Source organism: Lathyrus oleraceus, chromosome 6, assembly GCF_024323335.1.
Source record: "Lathyrus oleraceus cultivar Zhongwan6 chromosome 6, CAAS_Psat_ZW6_1.0, whole genome shotgun sequence".
Classification (NCBI taxonomy): Eukaryota; Viridiplantae; Streptophyta; class Magnoliopsida; order Fabales; family Fabaceae; genus Lathyrus; species Lathyrus oleraceus.
The window spans coordinates 229,058,612-229,068,322 of record NC_066584.1 but is presented as its reverse complement, the minus strand read 5'-3'; the positions used below and the strand labels follow the sequence as shown (position 1 = coordinate 229,068,322).

Sequence of the window (9,711 nt, the reverse complement as noted above, 5' to 3'; positions counted from 1 at the left end):
GTTCAATATCGGTATGATCAGCTAAATCTGATTGAAGAAAATGTTTGACGTCTGTATGCCATGGTCAGTTGTACCAAACACGCCTCAAACATGCTTTTGATAAGAAAGTTATTCCTCGTGAGTACCGTGCAGGAGAACTCTTGCTCAAGAGGTATTCTTGTATTCATTCGGATCCTCGGGGCAAATGGACTCCCAACTACGAATGACCTTTTGTCATTAAGAAGGCCTTCTCAAGTGGAGCCCTAATCCTCACCACAATGGATGGGGAAGATTTTCCGTCGCCAGTGAATGCTGGCATAGTAAAAAAATATTATGCCTAAAAATAAATGATGATAAAAGCCTGCTGGATTGACTTTCACAAGATCAATCTAGGCAAAAACTGGCTATCCCGATGGACCAAAAAATGAATTATCAATGCAAAAGTTAGGGGTCAAATAAAAAAAATATAAAGCTCGCTAAGTTGAAAACCCGAAAGGGAGACTTATGCAAGAATGAGCATCCCGGTAGAAGAAAAAAAAAGAAAATGTCCAGGAAAAAGTTATGGATAAAGGCATTTGACTATGTTCCTTGAGCCTGCCTTACTATATCTAGATCTCAGACGGCTGAAGGTCGATCCAATCAACGTCAATCGAAGAGAAGTATTGGGATCCATATCCTATAGTGGATGACAACCAGTGTTGTAATAAATGAAAAATGCAAAAAAAATACCAATTTCCATTTCTTTTATTTTTCAATTTTTGCAATTTCCTCTTTAACGATCTTTGCATCCTTGTACACATAATATGTACAAATTTGGGTACAATCAATAAAATTCAGTTCTTTTATCAATTTATTTTTATTTCTCCTGCATTTTGTTTGTGAAATAACTGATTTATTTTAATCACATAATGATATAGAATTTGGGGAATAATAAAAGTTACATTAAAAGAAAACCTTATGCATTTATTTAACCTCCTAAAGAATCCTAAAATATAATCGGTAGTTTGAAGGTTTTTGCTTTAACATCTGGAAATGTCTTGATGACTGCCCAATTAGATCATATGTGTTTGTGCTCTTTAGTAGAACCATGGAGATCCCCAACAACGGTGTTAATGTACAGTGTTCTCATAATAATAGTTTCTTTGATATAATTAGTGACAAGTCAAAGTCTACCTTATGCCAGAAACCACACGATGTGAATGACATCCACGTGACCATATGAAACTTTCATGCATCATAAAAATAAAGCATACATCATGAAACATGCATATCATGTTCCTCATTTGCAATATCCCCATATAATACCGATAAATCCCAGCAGATGAACCAGTAAATGTCAAACTGACATCCCTATATTCCATATGACCATGGTCAACGGTCAAATTTTCGGATACGTTGGTATTTAATCCACTCATAAATTGAATATCCAAAAAGCTCTCGCAATTCGACCATCCCGATTTAAGTAGATTAAATAGGGGCAGCTTTCATACCATAAAATTTTCCCTACCCTTTTCATCTTCTCATTCAATCCTTGCTTAGGAATCATCTGTATGCATTCATGTCTCATTCATATGCAACATTCATTCTACAGATTGATCACTATAGATTCGAAGCTCCATGGCTTGCAAAACTAGGGTTTGTGTATGGATCAAACCTCAAAGGTATGACTTGGTTTTTTTCATCTGATCATAGGGGAAGTGAAACCCTAATTTGCCTTATCTTTGAGATGTGGATTCAAGAACAATTCATCATGGCACTTCCCATGGCTTTCAAACTCTAATTTATTGGTGACTTGGTTTTAGGCCTTCATCAGTGCTCTGGGCTTTGTCTTGGCCATCAAAACCCTAATTCAAGGGATGCACCTTGCCATAGCCCTTGTTGATCATGCTTAACCATCCAATCACTTGTGGATTTCATCATGCCCTAATTCTTGCTTCAAGACCTTATTTTTTCATTGCATTGGTTATACTTGTTTAAGTCTTGAATAACTATTGTTTTGCTTGGTTGTTTACTTGTCCATACATTCATAGCCATGGCATCATATTGCTTCACACACAAGTTTTCTTTTATCCCAGCCATAATCATGACAATATAAGATGTATTCAAGTTATGTGGTTTCTTGGTTTAAAAGTTTTTCTCATCACTTTGGTCCATCATTTGTGAGTGCATTGAGTCTTGTTGTGAAGGCCCTATCCCAATCTATTAAAGCATTGATTTTAGTAGCCAAGTAAAGCATTGTTTCATTACATTCAAAGGCATGTTACAAGAACATTCATGCATACAAATCTCCATTCTATCATTTTACAAAAGAAAATACAAAAAAATGCAACTTTGACCAAAGGTTGATTTTGGTCTACAGTTGACTTTTTGGTCAACCTTGACCAAAGTCAACACAATTGTTCTAAAAGTCTTGAATTCCAATTTTCAATCATACATTCCATAACATTCATCCATGAATATTTGCATGTCATTACATGTGTTCATGTCCATACAAAGAAAAATCCTAATGCTATACTTGCTTGCATACTACATGTTTTGGCATACATCACATGGCCCTTTTTATCATGACATTCCTACTTGGGTTCCAAAACATCAGCAATGCCCAACAATTTTACACTCCTTCATGAGCAAGCTACACCATTTCCATTTCAAGCCAAGTTCTTTAATGCAAAACCTCATTTTCACCTACAAAACCATAGCAGCGCAAGACTTTGAATGAATTAGCAACCAAGGCCTGCATAACATTCAGCTGCAACAATCACATTCATTTGCAGCAATAGCACATCAGACTTGCAGCTACACACACATTCGTAATGCAAACCTACAAATGCAACTCCATTAGCAGCAACATATCAAAATCCTCAAAAGCAACAACAACAGAGCTCAACATCCTACAACAAAACCTGCATTGCATAAGACAATCATGCAATGCCAAACATCAACTTCAACAAGCAATTCAAGGACAACACATCACACTTGCATCACTAGTAATTTTTCTACATAATCTGCAGTAAAACAACACATCCATTCAACAGTGCAATGCAGCCCTGGACCTACATCAAGGCCCTCACCTAGACTTGCATTAAAAACATGGAAAATGCAGGGTATGTACTACATCATAATGCATAAAAAACAATCCTATTCCAAGCCATCCCATGACCAATTCATCATAAGACAATAGCCATGGAATATGCAATTAAGTTCACAACCTTAGAACACCACCAAGCAACATGTTTCATCATAACTAATTCATATTAGTTCACTACATAACACAAAAGTTCAACTGAATTGGCAACTTAAATAATTCACATTCCTAACCAAAAGACAAAAGAGTATTAACACTTATTAATAGTCTAAGCAGTCAAGCGATTCCCTAACTAGTTTACATGCTAATAACATCTAACATTCAAGGTTCCATTTTAAGCCAACTTTTTAATATCCACTAACTACTTTTACTATAATTTCCTAACTCATCCAGTTCACAACTAACTGACATTTGCATTCCACAACTAATCTCATTTCAATTAACCAACAAGACATTCATTTTATTTCACATTTTCGATTTCATTTCATTTCACTCCAATCAACTAATTTCATTTCAATAAATAACTCAACAAATTCCATAACTAACTTTCTAATTTCGGTTTCATTTGATCCTAATTTCATTTGAATCCTCTCACTCTCAGAATCCTCTCAACACAAATCTCAAATTCTCTCTCTTTCTAAACTCACCCTTACCATAGCTCCATTACTTGGCCATTGAAGCTTCACATAGAAGTTTCAATCGATTGAGCTTGAACCATAATCAACAAATCCTTCTCCTTAATGTCACGTATAATTTGAATCGAAATCCCTCCTCATTTCCTACAGACTATAGTTACCAAGAAGAAGACGAAGAAGGAAAGATCGAGGATCCAAGAATTACATACCTGAAGAATCTCTAGATTTCTTATTCAATATTGTCCCCTTCTATTTCAACAAAATCCGGGACACTCCTCCGTTCCGTTGGTAAGATTTAGTCCTTATTTCATCTTGATTTTATTTACAGTCCTGTAGTTATTAGGGTGAAGAATTGGGCCCTCACACGAGGAGCTTCAATTCCTTCAGATCGTTGTTCAATTCGTATCTCAAGACTTAGGGTGTGGAGTGTTTGGATTCGGTAAGTGTTCTACGCGTGGTATAGGTTGAAATTCATTAAAGATTCAGATCAGGGAGGATGAGACGGTTTCAATGAGGTGTTTGATTTGAATTTCTGGTGGCCACCGACGCCTAAAATAATTTCTGGCGTGGTGGCCCATGATGGTCTGTCTGAGGTGGCTTGAGCTAATGGACTCAGTGACATGTCGCTCATTTTAGTTTGTTTTCAAATTCAGTTGAATTATCCATGTACTGATTTTCTCTTTGATTTCTGAATATGCCTCCATGGTATTGGGCCTGGCTTGAATTATTGGATATCCTTGCACATTACTCCCTGCACCCCTCATCGCTCTGAGTGAGATTGAAGTGGGAGTTCGGTGGGCCTTTCTTCCAGTCCCAACATTTTTGCTTCTTAACACCCTAGTTTAGGGCCTTACCCCCTCTTCAGGCCCATGTCTTTTTTGCTTTTATCATTTGTTTTGTTGTTTCAATTAATTGTTTTGCCATATTAATTCTTAATAATTAGGTTAATTAAGAGCTTAATTAGGATTAACTTCTTGTAGAATTTAACTAGATGTTGATATTTTTTTTAATAAAAATTAATTGTTCTAATTAGAAATAATTAGGATAATTAGTTTTAGTTAGATTAAATTCCAGGTTTAATTTATTAATTGTTCATATGGATTGGACCATTTCAACCCTAGGGTTTTAGTAGTGAAATTCATGTTCCCTTAGGATTAGGAATATATTTAGATTAATTGGACCTATTAATCATATTAATTTTCATGGGATAATTGGTAATTTGATTAATTTGACCTTAACATGTGTATGATCCCTTAGATATAACTTGTACAAATTTTTAACCTTTAGACTAGGTTACCCATAATTATTTACTAAATCAAACCCTTTGATTCAAGTTGATCAAAAAAAATTTTGATTAACTAAATCTTTTGATTCATGTGTAATCCCACAGTCTATTCAAGTGATCACAAGTCCCTTGATCACTTGATAAGGCTATTTTTGTGAAGTTGTGGATCTCAAGGCCTTAAGCAAGACTTTCATGCAAGGCATCCCAGTCAAACCAAACAATGGATTATACAAGACATATCAAAATTGTTTCTTCAAGACCTTATCAATCAAGGTTAAAGTTGTCTGACATGAGCCTTAAGAAATAGGGAATGAATGAGAGTGGAGAATTTCATTAATTCATTCTAAATATCTTTGGGTACGGGACAGATGACCCAATTGCTCATCGTATTTACCTGTATTCATAGACTTTAGCACAATTCAAATCATATCTTTGTCAAGTATCTCCCTTCAAAGAAACAGTGCAACAATCAGAGGTCCCCATCAACAACTTATCAATCATGATTCGAGTTGTATGCCATGACCCTTAAGTAACAAAGAATGATGAGAGTGTAGAATTCATATTCTTGTCTAGGGTATCCTTGGGTATGGGACGAATGACTTAGTTGCTCAAGGTATTTGCCTTTGTTCATTGACTTTAATGCAATTTGAATCGAATGATTGATAATCTTTTCATCATCACAAGGACAACTAGCTTTCTTCTTCAACAACTTGAAAGTTACAATGAGAATCACATACCACGAGCCTTAAGTAGTAAAGAAGGAATCAGAGTGAAGAATTCTATTAACTCATTATAAATATTTTTAGGTACGGGAAGAATGACCTAGTTACTCATCGTATTCACCTTTACTCATAACTTTAGGTTGGTTCATATCCAATGTTTGCCAAGTCTTCTTCATCTTCTATCATCATGTCATTTCTCTTGCATCAGTTTCTTGTTGTCATCCTTAGTAGGCTAAACTACGAAAGCTCTGACTTTCTCATTGCATGGTGAGAATACGTAGGAACAAGAATTCAGATTCTTCGCAAGCTACCATATTTATTAATCCTACCTTATTTATTTATACCTCAATTGTTATTCTTAATCAATCAATACCTTATTTTTGAGATCAAATACATTTTTCCTTAGATTCCAAGCACATTCTTTTATGACGACATAGCGGCAGTCCACCTTGTGAACCAAGAGATGATTGGCTACAAAACCAAACACTTTATTCCTTCTTCTTTTTTGGCTAAGACGCATGTTTACTCTTCGGTTTAGAGTTTATTCCTTCATGGATCCAAGATACCATTCTTCTTTGATTTCAAGTTGTTTGTTCCCTACAGTGATGTACTATTCCATATACTAAACAACACTGTAGCCAACCCTTGATGTTGAGTTTGTCTTATAAGTCCCTGTGGCCTAGGAAAACATCTCTTTGTTTCCACTGCAGTTAACCCTTGAGGTTGTGTTTGTCTTATTAGTCTCTATTTCTTAGGAAAACACCATTTTGTTTCCGCCATTCTGTTGGTACAAGTTATACTTTTCATCATTGTCAATCTCTTTGTTCTCGTGGTTCCACGAACTATGAGGGCTCTTACTTTCTCATTGCACGATGAGAATATGTATGCACAAGTCTTCGAACCCTTGGTGAGCACAATCCTAATTATTCTTTTTCCTTAGGGAATCATTCATATATTTCATGAACCATCCTCTACCTTCAATCATTGAATCATTCACTCCATGTGATATACCCTATCTTTGAGCCAAATACATTATCTCTTTGAGATCCATCTTGTGTCTTCTTATGAACCAAAAGTTAGTTGTGTTCTGAAACCAAACACTTAATTATCTTTGATTTCGGACATACCATATATAATGGTGAACGCTTCCGGCTACCCCCCTATTGGTTAAAGCCAGTTTTAGTCTTGGGTTCAGATTTCATCCATTTTGGAGTTCAAACAACATAATCCTTTGGTTCAGACCATATTTGTTATCACAATCCTTTTCACCTCCTACCATTAGTTCTATGAACTATAGAGCTCTGAATTCCTTATTGCACTATAAGGATACATAGACATGAGGGCCCTAATCCTCACCGAGAACTCTATCTATTCCTTTTTTCCCTTTATCCTTTCGCGATTAACCCTTACATATCACACCCATTCGAGCAAGAACAATCAAAACGGTTCCTGTTGAGTACAACGGATGTTAGGGGTGCTAATACGTTCGCTTGCATAACCGACTTCCTTACGCAGTTATATATTTCCCCGGTTTTTATCGATGTTTTCCCTTTCCTTCGGGAATAAATAAAGTTTGATGGCGACTCTATTGGGGACCTTTGCTACTTGGAGTATTCCATAGTCGCTAAAAGGAGTTGAGCGTAGCTTTGGTTATTTTCTGCTAGCTTCTGCTGGGGACCTCTGCTACTTGGAGTATTCCCTAGTCGCTATACAGAGTCGAGCCTAGATTTGGTTATTTTTGTTTGTTTTATGTGTTTATCTTTATGCTTTACTTGCTTTATATTATTCATCATTTATTTTATTGTTTTACATTTTGCTACTCTATGATGCTGGATATCTATATATGTTGTTGTTGGGTTTGGGTTGATGTTACATGAGTAAAGCTCTATACCCAAGCTTAGTATACACACAGGATAAATTCATGGATAGTCGTGTACACCGCGTTTTTCATGTTGGGTTGTCACGAGAGCCACACCCAGACTAGATTCACTTGAAAGTACTTTTGTCCTGCGCGAATTTTTCTACGGCAGAGTATTTTCATTTCGAGTCGATGACTCTGGGTGACCTTCTAGGGACCACCTTAAGCGTATAGTCAATACCTGTGAGGAGTATATGGGTTTTTATTTCACAAAAACGTAGAATCTACATACCTTGGTTCTCATATTGTGTCGAACCTTTGAACTTACAATAGACAACATGTACAGATTATCCAGAATGTATCAGAGGTTTGAGTCTATATGATGCATATCATCCCATCATACATTATCATTACATCATAATAAAATTTTGGCATATGCATTTTTCTAGGAATCCAAGATCCATGTTTTTTGAATGAGTACTCAAGACAAAGCATGACATCCGAAAGAAGAGGCATTCACAGTTACAAGCTCTTGGAACCACAATTGAAGGTTTTGAAAGGACTAGGGGCATGTCTGATTTTTGAGAACAAAGAAGAGTTCAAGAAGTCTTATTGAAACCTCCTAGGAATTCTGAATACTGAAGTCAACACCATGGCTATGCACACTCTTGTGCAATTTTATGATCCTCTGCTGAGATGTTTTACCTTTCAGGATTATCAGTTAGCACCTACTTTGGAAGAATACTCTCATATTTTGGGTATTAGGATTTAGAACCGAGTTCCTTATGTATGCACTAAAGAGCTCCCTAAGCCTCATATCCTTGCTGAAGCCCTTCACCCAGAGAAGAAGGAAGTAGAGCTGATACTGAAGCTTAAGGGTGGAATCCATGGTTTTACCTCAAAGTTTTTGGTGGATAAGGTCACTACTTTTGCTGATGCTGAAAGCTTGATGGCTTTCAATGCCATTCTAGATTGTCTATGAACATATGTCTCCCAAAGCCTTCATATATTAGCTTTGTGTTTATGCATTATGATTACTTGTATTAATAAACAAAAACTCAGGATTCCCTAGAAAATTTTCTTTATAAAAATGAATGATAAAAATGAAAATATGCATATGTCAAAATTCTTTTTGCATGCATTCAGGTATCCACACATTCACTTGCTTTGGCCTTTGGAAAACAAAATTCTTACCTTCTCATATTTCCGCAACAACTACGACGACTCGACACAGATATTTTACCCGAGCTAACAAGATCAAGACTCATGGATGATTACGAATCCGACAACGCTGCTGCTAAGGAAACTGTGGCCCAATTCCAGGGTAAACTAGATCTTTTTCAGAGCAACATGGAGACCATCATGGAGTATCTCCAAACTCAGAGGGCTTCTACCTTTGTAAATCCTACTACTGTTGTTGTCACCAATGTTGTTATGGTGACTACTTCTGCTGCTGATATTGTGGCCACCGTTGAGACTCCCGTCAAGATAGTGGTGCCAACTGTTGTGAATCAGCCCATCTTTCCATCTGCTTCCAATAGGCCTAATGTAAAGACAAATCCTCTGCCAAATCATAATGGTCCAAAAGTCAGTGAAATGATTGATGAAGATACTACAAAATTTATCAGAAGGGTTGTTGATGTAAAAGCTCCGATGTCCATAGTTGTGAGGAAGCTTGAAGAGCATGGGTTTATGAATGGTATTCATGATAATTGTGTTGTATGTGAATTAAATCCTGATTGTTGTGATGTTTTAAAGGGCTTCCTGTAAAATTTGATGAATTGGGGGTCGGTATAGTTCTCAAGTGATCGGTGAATTCGCAAGTGCACGAATCGTGTCAAAGTAATATAAAAGAATATTGATCCCACAGAGACCAAATCGTCAATCTATCGATTACTATCGTTACGATGTTTATCTAAGGCGGTATAAAAGAGATATTGGGGTTGCAAAATAACGGTAAATAATAAATGCAGTGCAAATAAAGACAGGTTTGAATGTATATCACGTCAGTTAAGTGATGTTTCGATTGTCTAAATAGAACTACTTATGAGGAAATATTTTCTACTCTTGAAAAGAATCCATTTAACAGGAATTGTCGCTTTCGCGTATTCAGAACCGAGTTTACCCTTAAATTAAGGCCTTTTATT

General features: G+C 36.3%; 1 long non-coding RNA gene across 1 annotated transcript; it reads right to left on the bottom strand.

Annotated features, from left to right (window-relative positions):
• Positions 1-2,309: 2,309 nt before the first annotated feature.
• On the bottom strand, positions 2,310-4,346 carry LOC127094734 (uncharacterized). The gene is made up of 2 exons (XR_007792640.1): positions 3,909-4,346; positions 2,310-2,800 (listed from the first exon to the last, which is right to left on the bottom strand). It is a non-coding gene; the product is annotated as an uncharacterized LOC127094734 (long non-coding RNA).
• Between the last annotated feature and the right edge of the window lie 5,365 nt (positions 4,347-9,711).